Here is a 21,681-nt window from a genome sequence, read left to right on the forward strand (position 1 = left end):
TCTTACCGTACTCCTGACAAAGACAAATAAATCAGTGAGTGGTTTGAGAGTGTTATGTGAGGTTGCAATTCCATATGGGCAAATTCAGCAGGAAATAACTGTTACTCCTTTTGGATTTAGGATTGTTGAAAGCAAAGGGTGGCATCACCTTCAAATCCCAACTAGGCCCTTCCATAAAGAGGTCATGAAAAGGGAGCTGAAATCTAGAACATTCTTTTAAAAAGCTGCACAGGCTCAAGATCAATTAACAATTTCCAAACCAGATAGTCAAAGATTTTGGTCAGACACGGGCACTAATGATTACTTGATTTAATTTATTATAGTCACGTACATTTTGTTACAAACACAGCCTTCGACAGTCTCCAGCGCCATCTTGAAACGCCAAAAATAACCCAAGACATGGCAAGTAAAGAAATGCTCAATTTAGCTGAAGAGTTTAGCCATGGGCCTGGATCCGATCTCTTCCATTCCGATATTGAGACCAATACAAGCACGAAGCTGGCGGCCATCCTCGCGTCCCTTCGCCGCGCTGCCGGAACAGAGTCGCCATTCTTCGACGCCATGTTGCCTCCATCGATACCGGAACCACCATGATTCGTCGCTGGGCCGACCTCGCCGATGCCACCACGTCTTCAGGTCCGCATTGGGCCCAAAAACTCTCCACACGTTCGCGTTGGAGCAACATCACCACCACCGATACCACCACTCTTAATAAGTAAGCTTTTCTAAAAAAAACGAAGGAAAGGAGAACAAAGACAAGTGGACAGGCCTACCTACTCCGCCGCCATCTTGAATGAGTCCATCATGAAACCTAGGTAGAGTTAAACGGTTTTTTTAAAAATCGCAGGATATGCGTCACTGGCTAGACCAGCACTTATTGCCTATCCCTAACGCAACCGAATGGCTTCAGCAGAGCATCATCCACGTCACTGTGGGACTGGAGTCACCTGTGGCCTAGACAGACTACCAAAGTACTAGCTCGGGGTTCTGGATTCCTAACCCAGTGACAATACCACAACACTCCACCTTCCTTCAATCAGACGAGGTTGGCATAAAGGTTTTATTTGGGAGTGACCTCTCCCAGTGTTAACGGGACTGCAATTTATTGGTGCTGAAAATGTGTTGCTGGAAAAGCGCAGCAGGTCAGGCAGCATCCAAGGAGCAGGAGAATCGACGTTTCGGGCATCAGCCCTTCTTCAGGAATGAGGAAAGTGTGCCAAGTAGGCTAAGATTAAAGGAAGGGAGGAGGGGCGTTGGAAATGCGATAGGTGGAAGGAGGTTAAGGTGAGGGTGATAGGCCGGAGAGGGAGTGGGGGCGGAGAGTTCAGGAAGAAGATTGCAGGTTAGGAAGGCGGTGCTGAGTTCGAGGGATTTGACTGAGACAAGCTGGGGGGAGGGGAAATGAGTAAACTGGAGAAATCTGAGTTCATCCCTTGTGGTTGGAGGGTTCCTAGGCGGAAGATGAGGCGCTCTTCTTCCAACCGTCGTGTTGCTATGGTCTGGCGATGGAGGAGGCCAAGGACCTGCATGTCCTTGGTGGAGTGGGAGGGGGAGTTGAAGTGTTGAGCCACGGGGTGGTTGGGTTGGTTGGTCCGGGTGTCCCAGAGGTGTTCTCTGAAACGTTCCGCAAGTAGGCGGCCTGTCTCCCCAATATTGAGGAGGCCACATCGGGTGCAGCGGATGCAGTAAATGATGTGTGTGGAGGTGCAGATGAATTTGTGGCGGATATGGAAGGATCCCATTGGGCCTTGGAGGGAAGTAAGGGGGGAGGTGTGGGCACAAGTTTTGCATTTCTTGCGGTTGCAGGGGAAGGTGCCGGGAGTGGAGGTTGGATTGGTGGGGGGTGTGGACCTGACGAGGGAGTCACGGGAGGGAATGGTCTTTTTGGGATGCTGATAGGGGAGGGGAGGGAAATATATCCCTGGTGGTGGGGTCCGTTTGGAGGTGGCAGAAATGACGACAGATGATACGATGTATATGGAGGTTGGTGGGGTGGTAGGTGAGGACCAGTGGGGTTCTGTCCTGGTGGCGATTGGAGGGGCGGGGCTCAAGGGCGGAGGAGCGGGAACTGGAGGAGATGCGGTGGAGAGCATCGTTGACCACGTCTGGGGGGAAATTGCGGTCTTTGAAGAAAGAGGCCATCTGGATTGAACTTACACAATTAATAGTAGGGCCTTGGGGAGTGTTGTCAAGCAGATGAACATTGGGGTTCAGGGGTATAATTGTTTGAAATTTGCATCATGTATGGACACAGTGGTTAAGAAGGTGTTTAGCACCATTGCCTACATTGCTCAGTCCTTTGAGTATAGGACTTCGGATGTCATGTTGAGGTTTTACAGGACATTAAGGCCTCTTCTGGAATAATGTGTCCAGTTCTGTTATAGAAAAGATATTATTAACCTGGAGAGGAAATCAAAAGAGATTTACAAGGATGTTGCCGGGTATGGGAAGGTTTAAGCTATAAAGAAAGGCTGGACAGGCTGGGACTTTTTTCACTGGAGCATAGGATGTTGAGAGGTGACCTTATAGAGGTTTATAAAATCATGAGGGGCATAGATAGAGGTAATGAAAGTTGTCTTTTCCCTTGGATGGGGGATTTCAAGACTGGGGGCACATTTTTAAAGTGAGAGGAGAAAGATTTTAAAGAGAACATGAGGGGCAAAGAGGGTGGTATGCATGTGGAATGAACTTTCTGAGGAAGTGGTGGATGCAGGGACAGTTACAATGTTTTAAAAGACATTTGGATAAGTACACGAATAGGAAAGGTGTGGAGGGATATGGGCCAGGAGCAGGTGGGACTAGTTTAGTTTGGGATCATGTTCGGCATGGAGTAGTTGGACCGAAGGGTCTGTTTCTGTGGTGTACAACTCTATGAAGCAGCTAAATCACCTCATTACATAATTTTTAAGAAGTCCAAGCTGATGCACCAACAATGAATAGCCTCTTGGTGTGCGGTGTACGATGCAACCTGAAACATTTGGAAATCCTGGCCCAGTAATCCAGTCGGGATGGAGAATGATGGCCTAATGGGTGAGATGAAATATGCTGGGATAAGGCTCAGGTGGAGCATGAAGGACAGATCAGTTGGGCTGAATGGCCTGTTATTTCTATATGTAAAAGGATAAAACAGCAATGGGAAGGTTAGTAGGCACTTTGTTGATTAGAAGTGTTTTATCACTAGTTACTTTAGCAAAAACCTTCATCATATTGGAGAGCTAAACATATTACTCTATAACCTTCTACAACATTGCTTTCGCACAGAGAAATAATATATCTTACCTGGAATAAATCTGTTGTCGTTGGCATTTATTGAGAGGGGAATCACATATAAGATTATGGAAGTTATTTTATCATTGTACGTGGTTTGTTGAGACCACATTGCGAGTCTTAGAGATTTACAGTGCTGACAAAGGTCCTTTAACCCATTGGGTCTATGCCAATTGTGTACAGTCTTGGTCTCCTTATTTACAAGGGATATATTTGAAGCGGTTTATTGAAGGTTCTCCGGTAAGGTCCTAGGGAGTGTTGCTGAACAAAGCGACCTTGGAGTGCAGGTTCATAGCTCCTTGAAATGGAGTCGCAGGTAGATAGGATAGTGAAGGCGGCGTTTGGTATGCTTTCTTTTATTGGACAGAATATTGAGTACAGGAGTTGGGAGGTCATGTTGTGGCTGTACAGGACATTGATTAGGCCATTGGTGGAATATTGCGTGCAATTCTGGTCTCCTTCCTATCGGAAAGATGTTGTGAAACTTGAAAGGGTTCAGAAAAGATTTACAAGGATATTGCCGGGGTTGGAGGATTTGGGCTATAGGGAGAGGCTGAACATACTGGGGCTGTTTTCCCTGGAGCGTTGGAGGCTGAGGGGTGACCTTATAGAGGTTTACAAAATTATGAGGGGCATGGATAGGGTAAATAGACAAAGTCTTTTCCCTGGGGTCGGGGAGTCCAGAACTAGAGGGCATAGGTTTATGGTGAGAGGGAAAAGATATAAAAGAGACCTAATGGGGCAACATTTTCATGCTGAGGGTGGTACGTCTATGGAATGAGCTGCCAGAGGAAGTGGTGGAGGCTGGATTGCAATATTTAAGAGGCATTTGGATGGGTATATGAATAGGAAGGGTTTGGAGGGATATGGGCTGGGTGCTGGCAGGTGGGACTAGATTGGGTTGGGATATCTGGTCGGCATGGACGGGTTGGACCAAAGGGTCTGTTTCCATGCTGTACATCTCTATGACTCTATGATGCTTGGGATGAAACGGTTAGCCTATGAAGAAAACTTGGGCAAGTTGAGTACATGCCTCTTCGAATTGAGAAAGATGAGAGATTGTCTGATTAAAGATCTTGAGGGGAATTTGACAAGGCAGTTGATGAGAGGAGATTTTCCCTTATGGATGAGGCGAGAACAAGACAACACAATTCAGAGGGCAGCCCTCCCCTTTGGGCTGGATGCTGTGTGGTTCAGTTCAACTCCAAGGACGTGAATGTAAAACGCTGAACTCGGGGAGTGTTGCACAGACCCTAAACCAAGGCCTGGACTTCTCTGTCAGTTAGCTGTAAAAAGATCCTGTGGCACTTTTTCAAAGCACAGGGGATTTCTCCCGGATCAAACATATTGTATTCGCCAAACACTGTGAAAGCACGGGTTATCTGGGCATTATCAAGTTGCTGCTTGTGAGACATGCTGACTTTAAAACCTTTCAAAAAGTATTTCATTGGCTGTGATGGAGGATGGGAAAGGTGCGAAAGAAACAGAAACTTACATTTGTTGACTTCTTATGTAAATATGTCTTTTGCTTTGGTGAAGTAAGATTTGTGCCACACAAATGCCAGGCAATAACCATCACCAACAAAAGACAATCTAAGAAACACTCCTTGACATTCAATGGTGTTGCCATTACTGAATCCCCCACTGTCAACATCCTGAAGGTTATCGTTGACCAGAAACTCAACGGGACTAGCCATATGCACACAGTGGCTACAAGAGCAGGTCAGAGGCCAGGAATACTGTGGTGAGTAACTCCCCTCCTGACTCCCCAAAGCCTGTCCACCATCTACAGGGCACAAGTCAGGAGTGTGATGGATTCCTCCCCGCTTGCTTGGATGGGTGCAGCTCCAACAACACTCCAGAAGCTTGACACCATCCAGGATAAAACAGCTCGCTTGATTAGCACCACGTCCACAAACATCCACTCCCTGGCTCAAAGGTAGAAGACAGAGGGTGGTGGTGGAGGGTTGTTTTTCAAACTGGAGGCCTGTGACCAGTGGAGTGCCACAAGAATCGGTGCTGGGCCCTCTACTTTTTGTCATTTACATAAATGATTTGGATGCGAGCATAAGAGGTACAGTTAGTAAGTTTGCAGATGACACCAAAATTGGAGGCGTAGTGGACAGCGAAGAGGGTTACCTCAGATTACAACAGGATCTGGACCAGATGGGCCAATGGGCTGGGAAGTGGTTGATGGAGCTTAATTCAGATAAATGAGAGATGCTGTATTTTGGGAAAGCAAATCTTAGCAGGACAAAAACACTTAATGGTAAGGTCCTAGGGAGTGTTGCTGAACAAAGAGACCTTGGAGTGCAGGTTCATAGCTCCTTGAAAGTGGAGTCGCAGGTAGATAGGATAGTGAAGAAGGCATTTGGTATGCTTTCCTTTATTGGTCAGCGTATTGAGTACAGGAGTTGGGATGTCATGTTGCGGCTGTACAGGACATTGGTTAGGCCACTGTTGGAATATTGCGTGCAGTTCTGGTCTCCTTCCTATTGGAAAGATGTTGTGAAACTTGAAAGGGTTCAGAAAAGATTTACAAGGATGTTGCCTGGGTTGGAGGATCTGAGCTACAGGGAGAGGCTGAACAGGCTGGAGCGTCAGAGGCTGAGGGGTGACCTTATAGAGGTTTACAAAATTATGAGGGGCATGGATAGGATAAATAGACAAAGTCTTTTCCCTGGGGTCGGGCAGTCCAGAACTAGAGGACATAGGTTTATGGTGAGAGGGGAAAGATATAAAAGAGGCCTAAGGGGCAACTTTTTCGCGCAGAGGGTCGTACGTGTATGGAATGAGCTGCCAGAGGATGTGGTGGAGGCTGGTACAATTGCAACATTTAAGAGGCAACTAAATGGGTATATGAATAGGAAGGGTTTGGAGGGATATGGGTCGGGCGCTGGCAGGTGGGACTGGATTGGGTTGGGACGTCTGGTCGGGATGGACCGAAGGGTCTGTTTCCATGCTGTGCATCTCTATGACTCTATGACTCCAACACCGACGCTCAGTAGCAGCAGTGTGTACCTCCTACCAGATGTACTGCAGAAATTCATCACAGATCCTTAGACAGCACCTGCCAATCCATGCCCACTTCCAGGTCCCCTGAAGGGGCAGCGCTCTGAAAGCTTGTGATTTCATATAAATCTGTTGGACTGTAACCTGGTGTCGCGTGACTTCTGACCTTGTCCATCCCAATCCAATCCGGCACCTCTACATTTAACGCAGTTGGATTAAAATCCTGGAATTTCCTTCCCTAAGGGCGTTGTGGGTCTACCTACAGCACATGGACTGCAGCAGTTCAAGAAGGCAGCTCACCCCCACCTTCTCAAGGGGCAACTAGGGACGGGGCAATAAATACTGGTCCAGCTAGTGACGCCGACATACCACAAGTGAATAAAGAAAAAGTTGTGTGGCTTGAATAATGTGGCCAAAAACCAGAACAGACTGATTGAGGAGGGCAGCTTTTTTTTCCACTCAGTGGGTGGTGGTAGCTTTAAAGAGAGTAGGAGGAGAGGAGGGTATTTTGGGAAACTGGGTTGATGAGAATCATGAAAGTGGATGTGGCCAAGCGACCATTTTGTCGAGAGGGAGGTCCTTTGTTCGATGCTGAAAGAGGGAAAGAAAAGGGCTCATTCTCCTGCCAGATCTCAACCTTGATGAACAGAATATTCGCTTAACTTTATAAATATTAAAATCTGACAAAAGTTAATTTGTTGTTTGGAACTTTATCCCTCAGCTATGCAGTACCTGGGAATCTGAATCGACCATTTGCCTTTCTTCTTTGTCCAGGAGCCTTCATCATTAAGCACTCACAAACAACTCCTGGGCCCATTGCGCAAAGCTCACAACATGCTAATCGCTTACATGTAAAAGGAGGCAAATAAATGAACAGGCCATCCTGACCCTATAGGAGGTTTGAGTAAAGCCCCAGGGCTTTCAGTGTGCTTTGTTTGTCAGCCTGATGAAGTTTGCCTTGCGTTTTCTGTTTGTAAAAGATACCATGTCATGTGTCTACCAGATTCGTTAACAGGAAAACTTGACTCCCTCCCTGTGCAACAGAAGGATGTGGATTGGATATAGTCCCCAGGGTAAAGGGATCAAAGGGTATGGGGAGAAAGTGGGAACAGGGGACTGTGTTGGATTGAATGGGGGGGCAGGCTCGAAGGGCTGAGTGGCCTAATCCTGCTGCTATGCTCTGACCTCTCTGCGCCAGTTAAGCTACCTTTCTCATTTAACTCAAATCATGCAAATGTTTGCACAGTGCCCCCTCAATTGCACTGATGCTATCCAATTTACTACCTGTCGCAACAAGTTCCACATTCCCACCATTCTCCAGGTAAAGAGGCTTTTCCTGAATTTCTATCGAATATTGCTGGGGGAGTTTCGTTTATCGATGGCCTTGAGTTCTGTTCTTCCCCTCAGTTTCTCTGTGTGCCCACTCTAACCTTTCACAATTTGGACGGTTCTCCGTTAGATCACTCCTTGTCTGAATAATAAAATATAAGAGAGAGACCAGCCTGCCAATCTGCTCTCGTTCCAACTTGCATTTCTTTTGCGTCCTCTCGGTTGCCTGTATATCTTTTGAGAATATGATGACCAGAGATGCACACAGTATGTGGTGTAATGGAGGCACAATCACATTGACAAAAAAGAATGAGAAGGGCATAGATTTAAAGTGATGTGCCAATGAAGCAAGGGTGATGTGAGGAAAAGCATTTTCACCCAGCGAGCAGTTAGGGTCTGGAATGCACTGCCTGGGAATGTGGGGGAGGCAGTTTCAGCTGAGGCATCCTAGAGGGGCATTGGATGGCTATTTGGATAGGAATTGAGTGCAGGGTAAAGGCAGGAGATTGGCACTCGGGGATGGAACCAGCAAAGGGCTGAGTGGCCTCTTTCTGCACCGTAACAATTCTATTCAAGTCTGAGACAGATTTTTAATCAGGAAGGAAATCAAGGCTTAAAGAGAAAAGGCAGGAAAGCAGAGTTGAATGGTGGAGCAGACTCAATGGGCCGAATGGCCTACGTCTGTTCCTATGTCTTACGCCCTTTAATTCTGTGATAACCTTCCTAATTTTTCAATTCCATCCCTCCTGAAATAAACCCCAGTGTTTTGTTTGCTTTTTCCTAGAGCCTCATTAACTTGGGGCTGCTATTTCCTTTTGCAGTTTGTACCCTTTGGCCCCCTCATCCTATACAGACTCTGTAATCTTTCTCCCATCAGAATGTTATTTTGTCATTCAAATTCCCCATCGACTTCCTGCCCCCGAACCAGAAACTGATCCCTGGTGAATCTCCTCTCTATAATAACATGACCATCTAAAGGGGTAGTCAAAATGCCACCACTCATCCTATTCTCTCACCCAGTGGTGTATGCGATAGACAAAGCACATGCTTATGTTTGCCTCTATGGCTAGGTTTCCCTGGAACACGCATTAGCCATTTGCCAGAGGATGTAACTTAAAGGGCACCACTCTGCACCTAGCCTGGCTGACTCAGAGTCCTTTATGACTTGCCATGAAGTCGAACAGAAGGATTTCCAAGTTAATCATCACCTGTTTGGGAAATGCTCCCAATGTTTGGCTTTATGCACACGTCCATGTGTTTGGGTTTATGACTGACTGGTCAAGGAGAAAGCAAAGTCTCATAGAATCCCTACAGTAGGGAAACAGACCATTCAGCCCAACAAGTCCACACCGATTCTCTGAAGAGAATCCTACCCAGACCCACCGCCCTCATCCTATCCCTGTAAGCCCCCCGGCTGATCCACCTAACCTACACATCCTGGACACTGTGGACAATTTAGCATGGCCAATGCACCTAACCTGCACGTCTTTGGAGTGTGGGAGGAAACCAGAGCACCAAGAGGAAACCCGCACAAACACGGGAGAATGTGCAAACTCCACACAGACAGTCGTCCAAGGCTGGGCCCGAACCCAGGGTCCTGTGCTCTGAGGCAGCAGCACTAACCACTGAGCTACCATACCGATCTCAGGCTTGAACTTCTTTACAACACCATTTATTAGATATTAAGAGAAAAAAAAATTACAGTAAACAGTATTCAGAGATATAGCAGACTCATCTTACTGTTACCTAATTAAAAGATTAAAAATCATACAACACCAGGTTATAGTCCAACAGGTTTAATTTGGAAGCACTAGCTTTCGGAGCGCTGCTCCTTCATCAGGTGATTGTGGAGGACACAATTGTAAGACAGAATTTATAGCAAAAGTTTATAGTGTGATGTAACTGAAATTATACATTGAAAAATACCTTGATTGTTTATTAAGTCTCTCATCTGTTAGAATGATCATGTTCATTTCACTTCTTTCATATGTAAACTGCAAAGTTTTTTTAAAAAAGTTACATTCTCAGGTGAACTTTAACAATTGGTGTCAGCCCAGATAATATGTTGAAGGTGTTAGCCCCCTGTGTGTTGCTGTCTGTGCCATAATGTTTAGACTGATTCTAATCTAAAAAATGAGTTAACAGAATCTTATGTGGATTCATGCAGTTTTTGAGCAAAGTACAATGTAACTCTGCAAGTACAAATTCACCCTACAAATGTATATGTGCATGTGTGGGGGGAGCGGGGGGGCTGGAGGGAGGGGGGGGTTTGTGAGTGTCTGTGAGAAAGAGAGAGAGTGTATATGTGTATGTGTGTGTAAGTGAGAGTGTAAAGGGGTCTAAGTCTGTGAAAGGGTGCATGTGTGAGTGAGTGAGTCCAAAAACCATTATTAAAAGACTACTCCACAACCTCTCCTGTTTAATATTAGTCAGTCTACTCCATATGCTTCCCTGAATGTGTTTCTAACTTCTTCACCTCCCCCTTTATTTTGAACCCCACTCACACTGTGCTATTTACCCAGTGAGGAGCATCTCTGTGAAATCATCTCAAGGTTACTCCTGGGTCCTAAAGCTCTCACCCAACACCCTTCCCCATGTAGAACTCTGAGCTCAAAAACTGCATGAATTTATGTAAAACTCTGTTATCTCACTTTTTAGATTAGAATCAATCTAAACATCAGGTCATAGACAGAGAACACAGGGGGCTAACACCTTCAACATATTGTCTAGCTATCACCATTGTTAACAGCTAACCCAAGAATGCAACTTTAAAAAAAGGGTTTTGTGACTTACACATGAAAGAAGTGAAACTATCACTGTATTCTAACAGATGAAAGGCTTAACAGACAATCAATTTTTCAATGTATAATTTCAGTTACATCACACTGCAAATTTTTGCTGTAAATTCTGTGTTACGATCGAGCCCTCCACTATCACCTGATGAAGGAGCGTCGCTCCGAAAGCTAGTGTGCTTCCAATTAAACCTGTTGGACTATAACCTGGTGTTGTGTGATTTTTAACTTTGTACACCCCAGTCCAACACCGGCATCTCCAAACCTTTCCCCATGGGACACATCAGTTTAGAGGCAGAGACTCTAACCCAGTGTGCCACAAGATTTCTCCAAACCATGACCATTGCTTTCTGTAACTTGATCATCAACTCTTGTACACTTACTTGTAAAAGGTAATAATTATTTCATATAAAACAAAATAAAGACAGTTATTTTTGAAAAAAATGTGAGGCGGTAGTAAATACGAACGTGAGGGCCACTCAACCCAACAAGACTCCTCCAATCTGTATCTCACTTGCTGAGTTATCAAGAGGTTTGCAAATTGTAAACATGTTTGTTAATAAACAGTCTCTTGAATTTCTTCCCACAGTTGAAACTGCACCCCCATATCTCCCAGACCCTTCTCTCTCTCTCTCTCTCTCTCTCTCTGGTTCCCACTTGAACCCACTTCTGTTCAGGTAAATGGCCTTCCTGTTAACATTCCAAGCTTCCATTATCCTCTGCTGCTGTTTAACTTCCTGAGATAAAGCAGCTGTCTCTCTTCTTAAAGGAACCCTGTCTGACAGCCATTCTGGCGGGCCCTTGCCAAACGTGTCCTTTTTCCCCAAGTGTACCTGCCGAGCAGACTTTCCCTGAGTTAGTGACGATACCAATTCGAGCTTTTGCTCACTGGATTTAGGGGCTATGTAGTACATTTACATTGTAACACCAACATTGCTGGGAGTGCCTTCCAAAGGAATTGAAGGCTTACATTTTGATAGCGCCCTCAGGATGTTTTGATCACTTCCCGGCCAACTAAACCCCTCTGAAGAGTCACCGCTGTTGCAATCTGGGAAAGGCAATCTTTTGCACAGCAAGCTCCCACAAATGTAAATGAGATAAATGACTACTTAAACTCATTATTTTATGAAGTTGGTTGAGAGAATGGGCAGCACGGTGGCTCAGTAGTTAGCAGTGCTGCCTCACAGCACCAGGTATCCAGGTTCAATTCCACCCTCTGGCATCTATGTGGAGTTTGCATTCTCCCCCTGTCTGCGTGGGTTTCCTCCCACAGACCAAAGATGTGCAGCTTGGGGTGGATTGGCCATGCTAAATTGCCCCATAGTGTCCAGGGAAATACAGGCTAGGTGGGTTAGCCATGGGGAAATGTAGGGTTATGGGGATAGGACAGGTCTGGGTGAGATGCTCTAAAGAGGTTCAGTGTGGACTCAATGGGTTGAATTACCTGCTTCCACATTGTAGGGGATTCGATAAAATAACTGACTGGATTTCGGGTGACCTCAGAGGTGATCTGTTCACACGTTCCCAGTTACCCTCTCCTTGAAGCAAGACCAGGGGCTATGACTCATGTCCAATAACAAAGTGAATAATTAACTTGTGGCCTCTAGCATTCGTGGAAGATTGCGACAGAATATTTGCACGACAAAAAATAAATCAAAGTCATTCCCCATGTGCAATTTGGAGATAATGTGTTGTGGAATAAATCACGTCAAACATCCCAACTTTCAAGCCCTGACCTTAAACATTGAGCTTTATCTCTTTTGCATGTACAGCACAGAGACAGGCCATTCAGCCCAAATGCCCCATGAACCTTTGGCCATCCTAATTCATCCCACCATAACCTTTGTCCCTTGTAAGTGTTCCCTGGAAAGTAGCCGTACGTTATAACAACAGACCAGAGCCCTGGATTAGTTATGAATTTCTTTTTGGTTTAATGAGATCCTGACACCTCACTATTGAAGGTGCTCCTTAACCCCCACTTTTTGCGTAAACCTTTCGTCACTGGTTTCTTCTTAAGATGCTCAGAGTCAAGTTTCTCCTTATTCATTCATGGGACATAGACATCGTGGGCAAGCTTTCATTGCCTGTCCCTAATTGCCCTCGAATGGGGTGGCTCGCTCTTCTCCCTCAGAGTCAACCACTTGGGTTAGGAGTCACCTGGAGACCGGGTAAGGATGGCAATTTCCTTCCCTAAAGGACATTAGTGAACCAGATGGGTTTTTACTGCAAGGATTCGATGAGTTCCATGAGGCTAACGTTTGTAAAAGAAACATTAACTCTAATTCAATTTTTACCACCTGCCACAGTAGGATTTGGTCCCATAGCCTTGGAGCATTTGCCTGGACTTGTAGCTTAAAAGCCCATTGATGTTACCACTACACCAGCTCATTGCTTAATAAAGGCCTTGTGATGGCTAAAAGGCACTATGATGCTGCACATCTTGAACTGTCTGTCTCCTTGATCACGACGAGCTCAGAACTACCATGCAGCACAGAAGCATTCTGTTATCTCCGTAGAGATTAACGCCAACGGAGCATTGAGTGTTTCAGTTTGGAGTCTGCTCCCTGCAACATGCTCCTGTGAAGATTTTTCGTGAAAGAAACTCTCGGAAGGCACGCAGTGAAATGGTGCTTCATGTTTGACAAAATGTCCCAAGGTGCTTTGTGGGAGATGGGACAATAAGCAGGAATTAGGGAAAATTCCACTGGGTGGTCACAGAAGTATGTTCAAAAGACTTATGAAGTAGAGCCACAGGGGAGAAGGAGCTAGGGAGAGGGTTTGAGATGACAGTGGGTGAGAGAACAGGGCCAAAGACTACATTGCATCATTAGAGGTGCACAAATTTGGGAAGGGCTCAGGGATTTCCATTCACTTGCAGCTATGTGTTTGGACAGGCAGAAAACTAGCTACCAGGATACATGAACATCAGCTAGCAACAAAATGACATGACCGTCTCTCACTAGTATCCTTACATACACATAAGGAAGGACACCACTTTGGGGCAACACATCCATCCTAGGACAATCCAAACCGAGATATGCACGAGAATTCCTAGAAGCATGGCATTCCAATCGGAACTCTCTCAACAAACACATCAAGTGAGACCCCATCCACCACTCCTCGAGAAAAAGATTAGGAAATGACATCACCAACCCAAAGAAACCCAAACATACAAATAGAAACCAGGAATTATCAGTATTGCTTCGCCTGAGGCCCACTGAAGATGTTACCTAGTATGGTGATGAAATGTCTGGAAATGAACCTTCCAGCTCAGTGAGCAAACCTACATCCAGAACCTTAACCTGAGCTACAAATCTTCCCAAAACCCGCTTGGACAATATGGCACATACAAATTGGAAAAATGAAAGAAACAGCAAAGGATGGATAGAATGATGCAAATCATCACCCAAACCCACCTTCTGTCCATTGGCTCCCTCTACACTTCCCACTGCCTTGGGAAGGCAGCCAACATCATCAAAGACCAGCCCTCCCCCATCCCACCCCGGTTATACTCTCTTTCAAACTCTTCCATTGGGCGATATAAAAGTTCGTATGCACATCCGAATAGATTCAAGAACTGCTTCTTTTCCGCAGTTAGCACACTTCTGAATGGACTGCTCCTATTTCAGATTTAATGTTGACCTCGCTCTCTGTGCACCTTCTCTGCAGCCATAACATTGTATTCCTCGTCTGTTCTATTACCCTCATGCACTTTGTCTGGTACGATCTGCCCTTGTACTGCATGCAAAATGAAACTTTTCACTGTATCTTGGTACAAGTGACAATAACAAATTGAATCAAACGGAGAGCGAAATCACTGGTCTGCATTGTATTGAGACCGATCTGTGTTTGCATACTGGCAAGTAGAATTCTTTTGTTTTATGAGATGTAGGCATCAGTGGCAAGGCCAAGACCAGTTGCCCTTCTCTTGGACTGAATGGTTTGCTTTGCCAATTTCAGACAGATTTCAGAGATAACCACGTCAGGTGTGTAATTATATAGAGGCCAGGCAGATAAGGAGAGCAGAATTCTTTCATTCTCATTCCTTTACATTAACAAACCAGATGGGTTTTTAAACAACTGCTCCACAGTCTGCAGATTTAGGAATTGAATTAAAACTCCACCAGCAACCTGTGCTGGAAATTTGACACACAACATTTACCCCCCCCCCCCCCCCCCCCCCCCGCCTCCCCAATCAGTCTACTACTACACTGCGATCTTCATACAATTACATGTGGAGTATGGACACGATAGAGACTTTGGAAGAAAGCTACACCAAGGGGTCTGTTCTTGACAGTGATTTTGAACACCGTGGGAGAGTTTGGCACGAGGAAAAGGGTCATAGACTTTGTGGACTAATGAGTGCAAAAAAGATTCAGTGAAAGTGTGTGTGACACCATCTTTAATGTACTTCTGTAGAAAGTTTCAGCAAGGACTTATAAAATGGAATCAAAAGCCATCATACTTTGCAAGCCACTATTTTACTTTCAACATTTTACTAAAGCCGAGACTATGTTGGGCGTGTGAACACATTAACTTCGTAGTTTGTGTTTGAAATTGCACCCAACAAAAACTTTTTGTTTAATCTCAAAAATATATTTTATTCACAAGAAAAATCTCTTTATACATAGAGATTGTCACAAATGCAGTTTGATTCTGTACAGCATACTAAGTAAATAAACACCCAGCAAAAACTGTGTAAAAAAACAGGAGCTGTTTTGGGATTTGACAGGCTCTGCTATAACTTCATAGTTGCAGCTTTCAGTCAGGCTTTTATTGTTCCTCATCGTTATCCTCCAACCTTCACTGGACAGGGTACTCTTGTGTGGGTGTCCAGCCAGCCAAGACCTATGGAAATCCCAGCGGTTGAAGCTCCATGGGGGGGGGGGGGGGGGTGGAAGCGGAAAGGAAAATGAAGAAGGTGCATTTATATAGTGCCTGACATGACCTTAAGACGTACCATCCCCCCAGGCACTTCATTGGCAATGAAATGTAGTCACGGTTGGGGAGAAGATAGTCTAGGGGTGTTATCACTGGATTATTAATCAGAGACTCAGGTAATATCCTGGGGAGACAGGTTGAAATCCTGCCATGGCAGTTGGTGAAATTTGCATTAAATAAAAATTTGGAATTAAGATCCTAATGATGACCATGAATCCATTGTCAATTGTTGGAAAACCCCATCTGATTCACTAATGTCCTTTTTAGGGAAGGAAACTGCCATCTTTACCTGGGCTGGTCTACACATGACTCCAGACCCACAGCAATGGGGTTGACTCTTAACTGCTCTCTGGGCAATTCGGGATGGGCAATAAATTTTAAAACAAGTGGAGGAAACAGAGGGAGGTCAACTCATGCACCGCAAGTTCCCACGAACAGCAACGTGACTTCGACAAAATGGTTAGTTTCAGCAATATTAGCGGAGCAATAAATATTGGCCAGATCCCTTGGATCAATTTAACATCTCAGCTGAGAGACAGGGTTTCCCATCATCCCCTCAGTAGTTGGGCTGTCAGCTTGGATTTTGGATTGCAGTCTCTGGAATGGATCTCAAACTCACAAGTTCAATTTCGGGGGTGGGACAGGAGCGGGGAGGTGGACAGAAGTGTGCCGAAAGGCCTGTTCCTGTGCTACATTGGTCTGTGTTCTATGTATTAAATGGAGACCAGTGCACACGTCAGAAACTTTGTCCTGATAGGCGGCCAGTCCGGGTAAAATGAAACTTCTCAGCTCAGTGGGAGGCCTGAGCATTAGCAAGCGACTTGCAAAGTAGTTCCAAAGTACAGTCAGACTGAAAGCAGAAGTGAACGTGAATTCAGGCGAAATGTTGACGTGTATGGAATTACAAAGCTTTACTTACAGCTTTGACAGAACACAACAGCTGGATTCCAACATGGTCTCTCTCTCTCTCTCTCTCTCTCTCTGACACACACACACACACATACAAACATTCACATACACACACGCACGCAGATATAAACACACACACTCTCTTTCAAACACACACACACTCTCACGCACAGATACACACACACATACACAGATACACTGTCACTCACTCACTGATATTTGCACAGATACACACACACACTCTCTCATACTCACCCCATAGATACATATGCACAGATACACACACGTGCAGATGCACACACAATCACAGACACACATGGACACGCACAGACACACACACAGAGCCAAGCACGGACACATACATACACAGATTGACACACTCTTACACACAGACACATACATACACAGCTTGTAATAAAAGGCAGCACGTTCTCGCACACAGCATTTGATTCAGAGGCAAACACAAATGGTCAACAAAACTTTTCAAACAAATGAAGGGCCCACAGGTCAATGGGCACTCGGGCGAGAGCTTCATTCTCATAACAAAAGAGACTTATTTATCCTGGAGCTGTGTCCACAGATTAAGAAAGCAAGTTACACTTCAGCAAAAAAATTCCTTACTCAATTCAGCCATTTCCTTCCATCTTACCGTTCCAGGTGAGGGGCTGGTCCCAATGGACCTTAATTGTCGTAACTTCTTAAAGTTATACTGCCTTACCTTCATCAGCTGGCACTTTAGAAAATGTCTTAAAGCTCTTCCCCTATCATGGAGATTGAGCTCTCAAATACTGATGGCTTACATTTGTTCGCCCCCTCACTCTTAAATTGCTTACTGAAGTTTTATCTCCTTCAGAACTTATTTTACGACTCACCCATCTCACCCTTCACTGAGACCATGTCCTATTCTGGGAAGGACAATAATCACATTGTAAAGGATTTACAAAAGGTCAGACAGTCACAGGGTTAACTTCTGTCTGAATGTCTTGGGATCAACGAAGGCAATAAAGGATTGGACAGATTCCAGGCTACTCTGCCTCTATTCCTGATGAAGGGCTTTTGCCCGAAACATCAATTTTCCTGCTCCTCGGATGCTGCCTGAGCTGCTGTGCTTTTCCAGCACCACTCTAATCCAGAATCTGGTTTCCAGCATCTGCAGTCCTTGTTTTTACCCTACAGTAGGAGTGAGACAGAAGGTTCCCAATCAGGGGCGAGCCAATCTTAGTTATGCTTCTAACTTCCTTATGGGCCATTCCTGGAGTTCTCTGATAGGATTCATTGGGTACTTGTTACTGCCTGCTTAGCAACGGATATCTGGTCAGCATGGTCGAGTTATCCAACAGACTGGGTGAGGAGAAAGGTCCTCCAATTCAATATTGGGAAGACTGAAGCCATTGTCTTCACAAACCCTACCCTTCTGCCATTGATTCCATCCCTATGTCCAGGCAACAGTCTAAGACTGAACCATTCTGTTCATAAATGAACACAAAGAACACTGGGGAAACTCAGCAGGCCTGGCAGCATCTGTGGAGAGAGAAACAGAGTTCATGTTTCAGGTCTGGTATGACTCCTTCAGAACTGTCTGTTCGTAACCTCAGTGATGGATTTGACCTTGAGAGAGGCTTCTGGTCACAAATCTGAACCACCATTTATAGTGACTACTTCTATATCTGTAACATCCGTTGTGTACCACATGTGAATCCAGTCAGGACACCAGGGCACAGTCTCATTCAGTCTTCACACAAAACCTCCACGTTTTCTCTCTGGGATCACTGCACAGTCATCAGGAAAGGGAATCCTGGCTGAGTTTCCTCCTCCCGAACCCATTGACAGACCCCAGCTTGGTCAACTCAGCAGGGACCACAGAAGGCCTCAGCAAAGACAGCTGCCATTTTAGCCCTTTTTAAGGAACAATTCACTTAATGTCACTTTTTCCAGTAACCCTGCACATTTTACCTTTTCATTTATTTGTGCATGAAGGGTGGGCGTTGCTGGCAAGACCAGCGTTTGTTTCCCATCCCTAATTTCCCCTTGCACTGGGCGTCTTGGCAGGCCCATTTCAGAGGGTGGTTAAGTGTCAACCGCATCGCTGTGGATCTGGAGTCACATGGAAGCCAGACCAGTAAGGATGGCAGATTTCTCCTCACTAATGGGGCACGTGAATTTTTACAATTGATGAGAGTTGTTATGGTCACTATTCCCGAGACAAGTTTCCAATTCCAGATTTTAAATTGCACCATCTGCCATGGTGGGATTTGAACCTCCATCCCAGGAGAATTAGCCTTAGTCTCTCGTTTACTAGTCCACTGAGATTACCAGTATGCCACCATCTCCCACAGCTAATGATTCAATTCGCTTTCAAAAGCTTCAATTAATGCTGCCTCCCCCATGAGCTCAGGCCACACAAACCACATCCTAACTACACCCTACGTGAGGTTTGTCCTCCTGCCACCATTGCCTGTCACCTTAAATCTCTGTCCCTCTCGTTCTAGATCCTCCCACCAATGGCAACAATTTCCCCTGGTTCCCTCGTGATTTTGAACTTCTCGATCAGATCTCCACTCAGCCTTCTCCAAGGGGAATAGTCCCAGCTGCTCCACGTAACTGACCTTTGGTCCCTCTGGCCTATGTAGTACAGTCATAGAATCATACAACACGGACACAGACCCTTCACTCCAACCAGTCCATTCCGACCATAATCCCAAACTAAACTAGTCTCACCCTCCTGCACTTGGCCCATATCCCTCCAAACCTTTCCTATTCATGTACTTATCCAAATGTTGTACTCACATCCACCACTCACTCAGGAAGTTCATTCTACGCATGAACCACTCTGTGTAAAAACATTTTCCCCTCATGTCTTTTTTTAAAATCTTTCTCCTCTCACCTTAAAACTATGTCCTCTAGTCTTGAAATCTCCAACCCTTTGGAAAAAGACACCTATCACTCACCTTATCTATGCCTCTCATAATTTTATAAACCTCTATAACGTCACCTCTTAACCTCCTACGCTCCAGTGAAAAAAGTCCCAGCCTATCGAGCCTCTCCTTATAATTCAAACCTTCCAAACCCAGCAACATCCTGGTAAATCATTTCTGAACCCTCTCCAGCTATAACGGGGTGATCAGAACGGGACACAGTATTCCAGAAAATGTCTCACCATCAACATGATGTCCCAACTCCTACAATCAATGGTCTGAGCAATGAAGGCAAGTGCTTTCTTAACCACCCTGTCTATATGTGACACAACTTTCAAAGAATTATGTACCTGAACCCCGAGGTCTCTCTGTTCTACAACAATATCCAAGACCGTACTTTTAATTGTGCAAATCCTCCCCTTGTTTGTTTTACCAAAATGCAATACATCGCATTTATCCAAGGAGAGTATGGAGTATGATGTCTTTGTCAAGACAGCAAAAGATCACTGTAACTGACTAAATTTTCTGGCATTATACACAGAAACATCCGCTACTTCTGCAGCAAACGTTTGTAAAATCCGCAAAGTGACTCCGAGTGCAGTCCACAAAAACCATTCACTGCACTCATTCTGTCTGTGGCCATCAACTTTAGCCAGTGCCATGAATCATGCACATTGAATTAGAACTAAAACTTGGAACCTATTCGCTTGGAAAGCAGACAGGCCGCAGAGCATTCTTGGGATGCGTTCCACTTATTCCACAAGGTTGTGTAAACCTCTTAAAAGTTTGACATGTTTTGCTTTTGATTTGCAAGTGACAGCCCTTGGAAACTAGGTATGCCAACTTCACTTTCCCACCTTGGGCATGGTCATGGGATCGAGGGTGTTCAGCTGGGGCTGTGTTCAGGTATTTGCTGAGGGTTTAATACGATCAGAAACTTGTACCTGCATCTCACAATTCACTCTTTGCTGATTTCAAGAACTATTTGCCAAGTTGCTGATCATTGGTGACCATGCCAACCAACAATGCCAACTGGTCATCACTCTCTGGCTCTTAATCACAGGAAGGATTGCAGAGGCCCGTAACTAAGGTGATTTTAAGTTTGAAAAAGCTGAAGGAAATTGGGCTGCCCTTTCCTTTTTGGGGGTTGAGAGGCAGATGAGGACAATTTGTGGGTATCGAATTGAGGCTTTGAGGTTTATGAAGGAAAGCAGCAGAAAGTGAGGACTGCAGATGCTGGAGATCAGATCAGAGCCTCATTCCTGATGAAGGGCTTATGCTCGAAATGTCGACTCTCCTGCTCCTCGGATGCTGCCTGACCGGCTGTGCTTTTCCAGCACCACAATTTTATGAAGGTAAGTAGCCCACTCAATTCCTGGTGGAATATGCAGTAGAGCAGGGGGGTAAATGGCAGGATACACAAGTGAAAAATCGGGGAGCTGGGAGTGATCCAGGGAGTCACGTGTAATGTTTACATCCAAAGGTTAATTGAGTTGTGGGAAGTGTTACTGAGAAGGACAATGAAATAGACAACAGAAATGGCATGGGGGATGGCAGCTTCGATCCTGGAAATTGTTGTGCTACTAAAGAATATTTCCTGAGTCGGCTGAGGTGAGGAAAATAGTAATTTTCTTTCAGAAACATCTTATTGAGGCTTCATCTTACCTCGAGGCTGCAAGGGCGAGTAAAACATTGTGTCACTTCCTGCAATCTTATTAGCATATCACAGACTTAACCTCTTATTGGATCTCCCTGAAATCTCTGCTTCTGTTCTTTTATACCACATCTCCCTCCAAGCCTCTGATCCAACCTGTGAAACCAGATTGATTCCCAAGCCTCATCCTACCCATGAGACCAGATTGATTCCCAAGCCTCTGATTCTATCCATCTTGTTAGAGTTCCTATTGTTGCTCATTTATAGCAAGATGGGAAATGGATATACGGCTTTGCAATGAGAAGCAAATCAAGACAGTCCTTCCCTGTGAATGTCTCTGGTTGTAGAGAAGTATTTGATATTGGATACAAAGACAAAGCAGTTTGATGAAGCTGATTTGGGGAAAAAGGAACTGTACTGGACTGATTGGGCTGAGCCATCTTCTTCAAAATCCTCCCATTTGTGCAAAGCAGTGATTCCACTCGCCCATGATGTGACTCAGCCACCCAGAGTTACTGAACTGGTAATGTTGATCAGTGTCCTGTCCGTCATGTCGCTCAGTTTCCCACTGACCCTCACCAGTCAGCAGCCTTTCAGTGGGCAGACAGTGGGATCAGCTGGCTTTGAGCCTGCAAACTGAGTTAATGCTTCTGTCAGGCTGATGGAGCTCATGGGTGGCAGATTGCATTGGAGACAGGATGCTCTATGTCCAGTCAATGCTCTAGAAGGTTGCAGTACATGGAGACATACAGCACAGAAACAGACCCTTCGCTCCAACCAGTCCCCACTAATCATAATCCCAAACTAACCTAGTCCTACCTGCCTGTTCCTGGCCCATATCCCTCCAAACCTTTCCTGTTCA

General features: G+C 45.2%; 1 long non-coding RNA gene across 1 annotated transcript in view; it reads right to left on the minus strand.

Annotated features, from left to right (window-relative positions):
- Positions 1 to 294: 294 nt before the first annotated feature.
- Positions 295 to 21,681, minus strand: part of LOC140471324 (uncharacterized) — a 48,497-nt gene continuing 27,110 nt past the window's right edge. The window contains exon 2 of the long non-coding RNA XR_011956969.1: positions 295 to 725. This is a non-coding gene — a long non-coding RNA (uncharacterized lncRNA). The remainder of the gene's footprint in view (positions 726 to 21,681) is intronic.

The sequence above is a fragment of the Chiloscyllium punctatum genome, chromosome X, assembly GCF_047496795.1.
Source record: "Chiloscyllium punctatum isolate Juve2018m chromosome X, sChiPun1.3, whole genome shotgun sequence".
NCBI classification, from domain to species: Eukaryota; Metazoa; Chordata; class Chondrichthyes; order Orectolobiformes; family Hemiscylliidae; genus Chiloscyllium; species Chiloscyllium punctatum.